The sequence below is a fragment of the Cryptomeria japonica genome, chromosome 1 (assembly GCF_030272615.1).
Source record: "Cryptomeria japonica chromosome 1, Sugi_1.0, whole genome shotgun sequence".
Classification (NCBI taxonomy): domain Eukaryota; kingdom Viridiplantae; phylum Streptophyta; class Pinopsida; order Cupressales; family Cupressaceae; genus Cryptomeria; species Cryptomeria japonica.
In genome coordinates this window covers 619899865-619911620 of record NC_081405.1, presented here as the reverse complement: position 1 = coordinate 619911620, position 11756 = coordinate 619899865, and positions in this window count along the sequence as shown.

Genomic DNA, 11756 nt, shown 5'->3' with positions numbered 1-11756 from the left:
AGCTGGTGGTAAATATCTCAATACTTTAGAAACTATTTCACTTCACTCAAAGATCCACCACAACATTGAATTCCCAAAACAATCTCATTAACTCTCTCCATAAAAGCAATAATCCTTTCATCTTCTTCCATCTTCAAATTTTCATACCTTACCCAGTAACCATCAAGTTTATCAATTTTAATAGTAGGGTGACCTTAATTTTGTGTCTCCAATTTGTCCCATATAGACTTTGCAGTTGATTTGTCAGATAGTCCCATTATTTGTCAATCAGAAAGTGCACACAAAAGGGCTTCTCAAGCTCTTTATCCAGACTAGTTGGAGGAGGATTTCTAGATGCAGGATTAAATGATGTAACACCATTATCAGTGATCTCCCAAATATCCTTTCTAGGACATCTTAGATGAGCCTCCATACGAATCTTCCATACCCTGTAATTTGTTCCATCAAGCCTAGGAATTTCTCTCCGAAAAATAATAGGAAATGAACTAGATGAACTTGAATTGCTAGATGCCATAGGATCTTCCTCAAGTGGTTAAGATTTTGTAAAGAGAACCAAGATTTTATACCAAATGTTAGATAGCCGAGATAACCGAAGGAAAACTGGGAGGGGGGGTGGGTGAATCAGTTGTCATTGGATTATATAACTCTAAGCATTTAAATCCTTATTACCCAAAGACATAAACTTAATACTAGAATGCATAAAAAAATACCAGAATGACTAAGAGACCATTTAAACATAATATATATCACAGAAAAGTTACCATCCATCCATAACACATGACACCAAGATTTGTACATGGAAAACCCGACAAAGGGAAAAACCATAGTGGGAAGTCTACCCATAGTCAGATAATACTTTTGCAATAAGTATGTGATTACAATATGAGGGGCCTGCATATGCATGAAATCCAACATCCTAGAGCACAGTGCTCATCACAAAAAGGAGCCTCACAGACTACATAAACAGCAGACTACAATCTAGAAAGAAGAGTGAACTGCAAGTATATCATCTCCTATGCCTAAGTACAATTCCAATTAAGCTCAATACGAGAGGCCTTAAACCTCTCTTACAAACCCAATTTGATCACCTATGATCAAACAAACCTTTTGCATATGATTACAACATTATTCACACATAAATAATCTCATAACCTTGATCTATCAACCTATATGATCTGCAAAGAGATCTTACACCATATTTATACCAACCCAGGACCTAAACAATTAGGTCGGCCACCTAAAAGATAATACAATAAATTCACAACATAAACCCATAATCTAATGATCAACCAAGTTGGCTTAGGCCAAAAAAATATAAACCAATCATTAAATCCCACTGATAAGACATCAGGAACATCCTCCAACACATTACGGAAACTAGTCCATAACCTAGATAACACTTGACCCAACAAAGCTCTGCTAGTAAAACCCTTACTGGTGACCAAAAGGCTTACTAGAACAAATGATAGCTCCTAAGTCATCAAATATTGAACCAATTGATCATGATACACATCTGAATAGAATGAATGACATATCCAAACCAATTCCACAAACCAAAACATACTAGATCCTACCAGATCAATATCATAATCAAGAACTCTACCAGAACCAATCAGAAACTAGTAAACAACCAAAAGAACCAGTGTTGCCATCAATGACAAAACATCAATGCAACACATAATCAATTCCAAATTGCCAACAGTTGCAAGGTCAACATCTCTTTCAGTATCTTCTTTTTACTTTGTTCCCACATACTCACACTACAACATTGAACATGTTGAGAAACATCATAAGAAAATGGGGTAGACTTATGAAGCATTATTGGTCACATGGTGGAATTAAATCATAATGATAGGTTGAAGGGCCATGTGGTTCAAGCTTAGGAAAATAAAATTAATCCCTAGAGATAAACTTAATCAACTGGGAAATGCATTCAAAGGACATAGAAGGGGTCGGTCATGACACAAACATAACCTCATAAAATGGTCCTCCCAAAAAATAAGACCAACTAAAAAATTCAATGGCAAAATAGAAAAAGGGGCAATCCTAGGTGCATAAGGCTTAAACACTTAATCAAATTTTTCAAAAAAAATTGCAATTGGAAAACCTGCTATGGGTAGACCATTCAAGGAAAAGACAATATTAACAGTCCTAACACCATCCTCTACCTACAAAGCATTCCAATCACGAACATGGTCACAAAAGGAATATATTGCCTAAGCATAAAAACATGAAATGAATCGTGGATGCAAGATATGAGTGGCAACAAAGAAAGATAGTAAGCAATAGGATCAATCCTCTCCAAGATCTCAAAAGTTCAAACAAATCCTAGTATCAACTTAGAACCCTTTTCATTATAGATTGGAATCTTTCATGGGTGCACTCTCAGTAACATATGATCTCCTATAGAGAAATGCCGATCCACTCTATAAGAATCTACATACTTCTTCTAATAGAACTAAATTCTCTTGAATGTGAACCACCTACTACTCCATATTGTAAAGGATCTTAGGACCCAAAAGAACTTGGTCCTCTAGATGATTCCAACTCAACAGAGTATGACATGGACAAAAAAACAAAGCTTGGAAGGGAGACATACCAATTTAACTATGGTGCACATTATTATATGCAAACTCAACTAGGTATAAATAATCCTCCCACTAAGATAGTTGATGCATAACATACATGGGAAGCATATCCTCCAACACTTCATTATCTCTCTGCATCTACCCATCAATCTTAGGGTGATATGCTGAATTGAAATTTAACATAGCTCCCAAAGCTGTTGAAGTGAAGTCTACAATAAAAAAGTGAAAATAAGATCCTGATCTAAAATAATCTTGCAAGGAATACCAAGAAAACACACAATATCCTCCATAGACACTCATGATACCAAAGTAACCATATAAAATGATAAAATAAAATAAAACCACTTTAGTCAACCTATTGACATTGACCATGATAGCATAATGATGATGCAAAATGATTGATAATACCACAGTGAAATCTATTGATATGATATCCCACTTCCACCTGAAAAAAAGATTCAATTGCAAAATTACTATGGGATGTTGATGCTCCTCCTTTACCCTCTAACACTCCAAATACATAGATACAAATTTTTTAATATCTTGCCTCATCTCTAACCAATGATACAACTACTTGAGTGTTAGGTCCTAGAGACAACTGAGAGGGGGGGGGGGGGGGGTGAATCAATTGTCAAATAAATTCAAACCAAAAACAACTTAACCAACCTTAATGCTTAATATCAGTAAACCAAACTTGATGTCGGTAGACAATTTATTAGTTAATTACAATACCATTAAAGATTAATGCATGAAACAGAAAGACAATAACATCCACAACACATAACACCAATATTTATGTGTGGAAACCCTGTAAGAGGAAAAACCACAGTGGGAAACCTTACCCACAATCAGATGGTACTACTGTAGATTGTATGTGTATATAAAAGGGGTCTACACATGCAGAAAGGCCAAGTGCCTAGAGCTCACTTCTCAAACACAAATGGGAGTCACACTGACTCTAATTGGATGGTTAGATCCAATAAAGATGTACTGCTCAAAATAGCATCTTCATATGCTGGATTTGGTACTCGTGTAGTTCTGATTGCCTTCACAAAAACCTTTGTTCAACCTTTAGATGATGTCTTCATGTATAGCTCTGCTTATTCTCGCCCTTGTTCAACTCCTCCTGGATCACCACACATTAGATCTTGTAGCTCATCACACGTTTTCCATTTCATGCTATGCATTTTCTCATTTCCAAGATAAACGGTTATCTTCATGCACCAAAATCACTTTGAAAGTCATCACATGCATCGTGCATACATGGCATCTTCATCTTTGATTATCATTCGATCATAGATCATCATAACTGATTCACCAAGCTCCATCGGTTAGGGTTTGGCATATCAACTGGTTAGGGTTACCGGTTTATCACTTTACTTCAAATACCAATACCAATTTCCTTCACTTCTCTACTACCAGTTTCTTTGCTGCATCATTACCAGTTGATATTGACATCAATGAAAACACTATACTTCACTAATGTAATCTTCATGCAATGCTAATAGAAATATGCATTCATCACATCTAGGATCAAATTTGCCAATGATATCATCTCTCCTGATATAACATTTACTACCAAATATTTTGAAATACTTAAATGTAGGTGTATTGCCAAACCATAATTCATAAGTTGTCTTATCGGTTTTTCCTTTGATATGTACTATGCTGAATGTATAAACCGTTGTTCTCACTACTTCTCTCCACTAGATATGAGGTAGACTAGCTTCCATCATCATTGTTCTAGCAACATCCAAGATAGTTATGTTCTTCCTTTCCACAACTCCACTCTACTGAGGTGTCCGGGGAGCAAAAAATTGTCTTCTTATACCATGCTTCTCACAAAAATTATTTAACTCACTAGATGTGAATTCTCCACCATGATCTAAACTCAAACATTTAATCTTCAATCATGTCTATGTTTCCACTTTAGCCTCAAAGATTTTAAAGTTTTCAAATGCTTTATATTTTTCCCTTAGAAAAGTAACCCACATAATTCTAGAATAATCATCAATGATTAGCATAAAATATCTATCGCCTTGAAAACTTTTAACTCTAGTAGGGCCACACAAATCAGTATGAATAAGATCATGAACATCATTATATTTATCTTTTATACTCCTAATAGATGTTCTAACCTTTTTACCCATTTGACATTCTTTACATATTGGATTATAGGGCTTCACAATCTTAGGTATATCTCTAACTACCTTCATTGAATTGATCTTCATAATGCAATCAAAATTCACACAACACAACCTTTTATGCCATAGCCAACTCTCATCAATTTGTTTAATCAAACATGTCTTCTCACTAGAATTCAGATGAAATATATTACTTTTTGTCTATGTACCAGTTGCAATCTCCAAACTAGATCTGTTAATGATTTTGCATTTTCCATTCCTGAGTTGTAATTGAAATCCCTTATCCACCAGTTGTCCTACACTCAAAATATTATTCCTTAAACCTTCAACATAAAAAAAATTGTTGGTATTGTTCATACCATCTAATGATATAGTTCCTTTTCCTTTGATCATACATGCTTTGTCATCTCCAAATCTAACAAGACCGCCATCAAATTCTTGCAAAGATAGAAACTTCCCTTTATCTCTAGTCATATGATGTTCATTGTTTATAACACCTCAGAATCATTATTTGTATCCTCATGTGGTGTGTCCATACTCTCAATTGCCAGTTGATTGTCAGTAGTGTCTACCAGTGGAGTATCTAGAGGCGGTGGGGGTAAGTTGTCTGTTATCTTTATACTGGGAGGTCCACCTACCTTACCTTTTACTTTTTCCTATCCTTTTGATACACCTTGAAGGTTTTAGGTTTTAGATACTCTTCCTATTTCTCTTTTTCTACCAAGAATATATCCCATGAATCTGTTGTTTCCTCTGTTACCTGATTCACTCTTCCTTCTATCAGTGCTACATGCTGGTGAGTAGTTGAGAATACTGACTAGTTAACCTCAGAGATTAATTGATCTATCTAATCAGATGAGTTAATAGGGTGCACTGCAAGTAGTTTTTCATTATTTATTTTCTTATCTAGCTCAACAATAGCTACTCTTCTAGCTTCTAGTCTATTATATAGATCTGCTGGTATTTCATTAACAACTTGCATCAACAATTCCTTGAAAAATCTAAGTGTATGATTACACTGTTCTCTACTTTCTCTTTGTCATCAGTAGATAATGTGTCATATAATTTGTTGATGTTCTTCAACATTCCATCCTTTGTAATTTCATTCAGAAGTTTATCAATGGGAGCAATAGTTTGTTGTGTCTTCTTCTTAGGTGTCGGTGAAGGTTTTCTTTTCCTTTCAACTCTCTTAAATACAACAGGTATGTCACTTTTTGAAGAAGTTCCAACCGGTGAAAGGTGTGTTTCCGGTTGAAGTGCTTTCAACTCACTTTCAGTTATACTGGTTTGTTTTACCACATCTTCTTTAATAGCTTTTTCCTATCAAGTTCCTTTTCTAATAGTTGCCTCAACCTTCTTAACTCTTTTCCTTGATTGATTTGGCTTTCTATAGTTTCAGCACTACCAAATACTTTTTCTTCTGGTTCCTTAGGAGCTTCCAGGAGGACTTTTACATAAGTTTCTATTATGTTGTCATCAGTCCCATACCCCATTTCAGTAACCCAGATGGTTCTAAGAATAACTACCTCCATCCAAATTTCATCTTTCTTTATCACAAAATAGATTTCCTTTTGGTACTTATCCACAATAGCTTGTGATAGCCTTACTCTTGTTTTTATTCGAGCCTTTAGTGCTTGAAAGTGCTCATTTATGGTTTTCTCCCTATTGTCTCCCATATTGTTTATCAATTCTGATATTTGTTATCCTACCGATATATCAAATCCAAAATCTTTGGCACCAATACAGGGTACTTGTTTGGTTATGTATAGCATCAGACAAATAAGTAGGTTTCCAAATCTAAATGTTCCTTTCTTTTCCCTTTTGATCTTTCGTAGGTTGTCTATTAGCTCATCTTTAAGCCATTCACATATGTCTATCCTTGCATTATCATTTACCATATCATAGGCACTCTTAATACATAGGCTAGAGACTGAGTTTAACCTATTTGCATGTGTATCCTTGTAACCTAAGATTATACTAATAAATCTAATATTTGTATCTTTTACATCATTTACCCTTAGTGATCTTTTATAAAATTTTGCACCAGTTAGGTTTGTCACTAAGTCATTTGAGACCTTCTTAGTTTTGTCAGGTCTGTTGCCGGTGGAGGGTAACCCTATTACTGCCCTTACTGCCTCTTTTGTGATCTTGTGAATAGAGTATAACCAGAAAAATTCACCATGTACTCTGCTTAACACAATCCTTATGATATCCTTGGGGAAATCCGGGATACTAAGTATTTCAGTGAAACCTAGGGTTTCCACTATCTTGTGTTCAGGTTTGACATTTCCGGATTCATCATAGATTATATTATTATACATATTTCTAATTTCATCATCATCTAGTTCATCAATATGACAATGTATATACATTCTAGGGTCTTCAACATATACTACTCCTTAAGGGATTTGGGAGAATGCACCTATGCTGTCATCTTTCTTAGAAATTTCGGGAACTAGCTAAAAAATGGGTCTAGGTTGCTTAACAACTTCAACAATAGTAGGGTTTGCAATAAATTTAGGAGTGGATGAATATGCAATAGCTATAAATACCTCAATCTACCTTAAGGATGAATGCTCTGATGGATTGCTTCACTTCTTTGCTTGGAGTACCTTCACTTGGGAATTTTCGCGGTCTCAAAGATTTGAATGCTCGGTGAATGAAAAAAAGCCAAAACACTTGCTTTATAATGTTATTTTTGCCAACTACCACATTTAATGCTTATCGGTTAAGTCACAACTTAAGTCATCTGTCGTATAGAAGTAATTTCAACTTCTCACCATCAACTGAGGGAATAATAGAATGTTTTTCATTTGTTGCTAAACCCCCAAAAGAATTTTCTTCAGTTAGATGAGGAGTCTCCTGCCGGCGGAGTGTTACTCTATTCTACCGGTGGAAGTGTAATCATATCAACATTCTGATCTGACTTTCTGATCCATTGTTTTGAAAATTCTTGCTTTACCTCTTCAACTTTTTCTTTACCTTTCAAACTAGGACCTTTGTTATTTTTCGGTGATGCCTTACTTCTACAAAATTTAGCAATATGTCTGATCTTGTTAGAGGCATAACAAGTCACATTGTTCTTTTGAATAGTTTTTCCATATCCTATGCCGGTATGTGTTCTACGTTGACTAGATAAGTGCCCAAATCTTCCACAAACATAACATCTCACATTCATTCTACAATTTTCTCAATTATGACCAACTTTATTGCATTTAGAACATTGACCGGTGGGTGTATTAGTGTTTTGATAATTTCTAGATCTACACTGATTTTCTCTATGACCATACTTGTTACAGTTAAAGCATTTTCCATTAAACTTGTAAGCCGTAGGTTATCTTACCAATTTGCTATGATCATGATTGTTTGCAGTACTAGAGCTTTCACCAACTTCAAAGCCAAGGCCATTTGTATCACCATTAGGTTTTTGATTCTTTAGCATGTCACCAAGTTCTTTTGAACTTTTCTTGAATTTTTCTTTGTGATGATTTGCAGCAGTTAGTTAACTTTCCAAGATTTCTTTCTATCTTATGAGTTTAGTTCTATCATTTTGTGTGTGCATTAGATCTATCTTCAACATATCATTTTCATGACTAAGTCTTGTGTTTTCATTTTGAGCATCATTTAGTCTTCTGGCCAAGTCTTCTTCATTCTTCTTCCTATCTTCAATTTCTTTACAAAATCTCATAGTCATATCCTGCATCTCATTCTATGTTATACTGATCTCTTCTCTTAGCTTCTTTACCAGATCATTAAGAGTTTCCTTTTCATCATTCCCATTCTACATCTTTTCACAAAGTTCTCTTCTCTTATTTTCTTGGAGTGCTTCAATGATATTCTGAGCAGCCTTTAGATCATCTTCAAGTTTGATATTCTTCACCTTTTCTGCATCATAGTCTGAAAGAGTTGTTTTCAATTGTTATCTCAAGTTTTCCATCTCTACCGATGACAAGATCCTTCTCAAGCTATTAGGCTTCTGAAAATAGAGGACCAGGCTCTGATACCAATTGTTAGGATTCCCAAAGATATTGAGAGGGGGGGGGTGAATCAATATCTAACTTGTTAATGAATTTACTTGATTTAAAGCATATCAATACTATGTACCGGTAAACCATAAATAATGTAGTAAATAATAATAACAAAAACCACATGAAAAGAACACCATAACATAGTAGTTTAATGTGGAAACCTGATGTGGGAAAAACCTCGATGAGATTTATGACCCACAATATTCACTTATTGGCCAATAAGGGAATATTACTATTTTACAAGAGGGGCCTGCACATGCAGGAAGGCCAAGTGCCTAGAGCTCATTGCTCAATTACAAAGGAAGTCACACTGACTTACAAAAATGGATTATACAAATCCAATGTCTTGTACTGCTTCAAATTAGCATCTGCTATGCCAGATCCAGTACCGGTTTTAGCTCTGCTTCATACATAAACCCTTAACCTATAATTTGCATATTAGTTCTGCATAATTTCACCTATCACATTATTACTAAATGTTCTACAATGATCTTATATATATATCATTCATATTACAACTCGCCATGCTGGCTTACAATGATTTTACAATTAATTACAAAATATATTATCAACAAAATTCCTGTCGGCTAGAGTATCAGTATCCATTCTTTCACTGTGGATGTTTTGTGTGCTGGTGTCGAGTTTGTCATTTCTGGTGCTGGTATATTTGTCTTGTCGATATTGTATGATTACAAGGTTTCCATCAATGAAAAAACCTTCAATCATCTACAATTTCTCATTGGAGTGTGCATTTGCCAACAACCTGAAAGTGATCTAAATCAGATGTGGTTAGAAAGAAAGCATGGTGATCAAGTCTTCAAGTAAAATCCAACTCCATAGGAATGGGTGAGCCAAAACTAGGACACACAAAAAGAAAAATTGAAACTACAAACAAAAAACAAACAGAAAAGGAAATGTTTTTGGTTGATGCAAGATTGCTATGAACTGGGCATGCTCTTGCATCAGATATCTGGGGTTAATAAAAAAAAGTGCACGTCTCACATTGCTAGGGTTAGAGGGAAACAAAGGAGGTTTACCTCTGCCTGAGAAATCGAAGAGGAATCTTGCACAAGTCTGTTCTTCCACTTCACAAGATATTCTTTGTATTGACTACTGCAGGTACTACGCCCAATCCTTCTGTCCAAAATCTCTTCAATCTGATCTAGTTCATTCCTGGGCAATTGTTTCTGCAAGTCTACAATGTTGTCCTCACCAAATTCTAGTTCATGGTACTCATGAAGATATGTAATGTTGAATATAGGTGAAATACTTAGACTATCTGTTAGCTCCACCTCATATGCATTTCTAGAACTGAACTTTCTCAAGATCTTACAGGGTCCAAACTTCTTCATCTATAACTTATTATAAGTTCCAACTGGGAATCTCTCTTTTCTCAAAAATACCATCACTACATCGCCAACTTCAAATTCCTTATGTCTCCTCTTCTCATCTACCTTCTCCTTGCGTTTTCTAATCATGTCTTCCAAATGTTGTTTAACCCAAATATGCAATGCTGCCTTGTCATCTGCAAATTCCTCTACTTCTAAACTCTTCCTATCTTCACTTCTAATGTCTCTCAATTATTCTATTCCTTTAGGATGCACTCCAGTAACAATCTCAAAAGGTTTTTTTCTGGTACTTATGTTCACTGAATTGTTATAGGCAAACTCTTCTTGTGCAAGGATCAAATCCCAACTTCCAATTTTATCTGCCACTAAACATCTCAACAAGTTTCCCAAACTCTTCTTAAATAATTTTTTCTGTCCATCAATCTGTGGATGAAAAGTAAAATTGAAATTCAAATCCATCTTCAGCTTCTTGCAAAGTGTTCTCCAAAAATAGCCAGCAAACTTAGTGTCTCTATCTGAAACTATGCTCTTAGATAATCCATGCAATCTTACTACTTCTTGGAAAAATATGTCTGCTATATGCAATGCATCTGATATCATCTTACAAATTATGAAATGAGTTATCTTTGAAAATATATCCACTACCACAAATATAGAATAATTCCCTTCCGGTGTCTTAGGTAAGCCAAGTACAAAATCCATACTTATATCCTCCCAAGGTCTTATCGGTACTATCAAAGGTTTATACAATCCCAAATTCTGACTACCACCTTTTGCAACTTGACAAACTCTACAACTTTTTACACATCTCTTAATCCTTATGAATATGGTGTCAAAAGTACTGCTCACTCACCAATGCAACTATTTTATCATTGCCAAAATGTCCAATTAAACCTCCACTATGCTTCTCTTTTATCAGGTTCTCTCTCATGGAACTTTTAGCTATGCACAACTGAACTCCCTTAAATAACATCCCATCCCGAATGAAGTAATCTAGCCATTTTCTCCTATTAACCATAACCGGTTCTCTACATGCTTTCCAAGCAAAATCTAGTTCTTTATCATAAAAGGTTTTCAAATCTTCAAAACCTAATACTGTCACTCTCATCTTTGTCAGCAAATCCTTCTCCTACTTAATGCATCAACAACTTTGTTAGATTTCCCACTTCTACGTTTCAACACAAATGTGTAACTATGAAAGAACTCTACCCATCTCATATGTTTTTGATTCAGCTTACTCTGACTATTCAAATATTGCAAATCTTGATGATCTGGATACAACACAAACTCCTTAGGCAGCAAGTAATGTCTCCATTTCTTCAAGGCTTGAATTATGGCATAAAATTCCTTATCATATACTAAATATCTCTTCCCGGTATCATTCAATTTCTCACTTAAATATGCTATTGCTCTCCCTTCTTGACTCAAAACTGCTCCTATTGTTGTTCCACTTGCATCACAATCCACTTGAAATACCTTATTCAAATCTGGTAAAGCCAACACAAGTTGCTCAGTCACTTTTTGTTTCAACATCTCAAAACTTTTGTTTGCTCTGGTGGTCCACTTGAATTCCTTCCTATCTGCCATCATGGTCTCAGTCATAGGATTACAAACTAAACTAATTTTTTTGATAAACTTCTAGTAAAA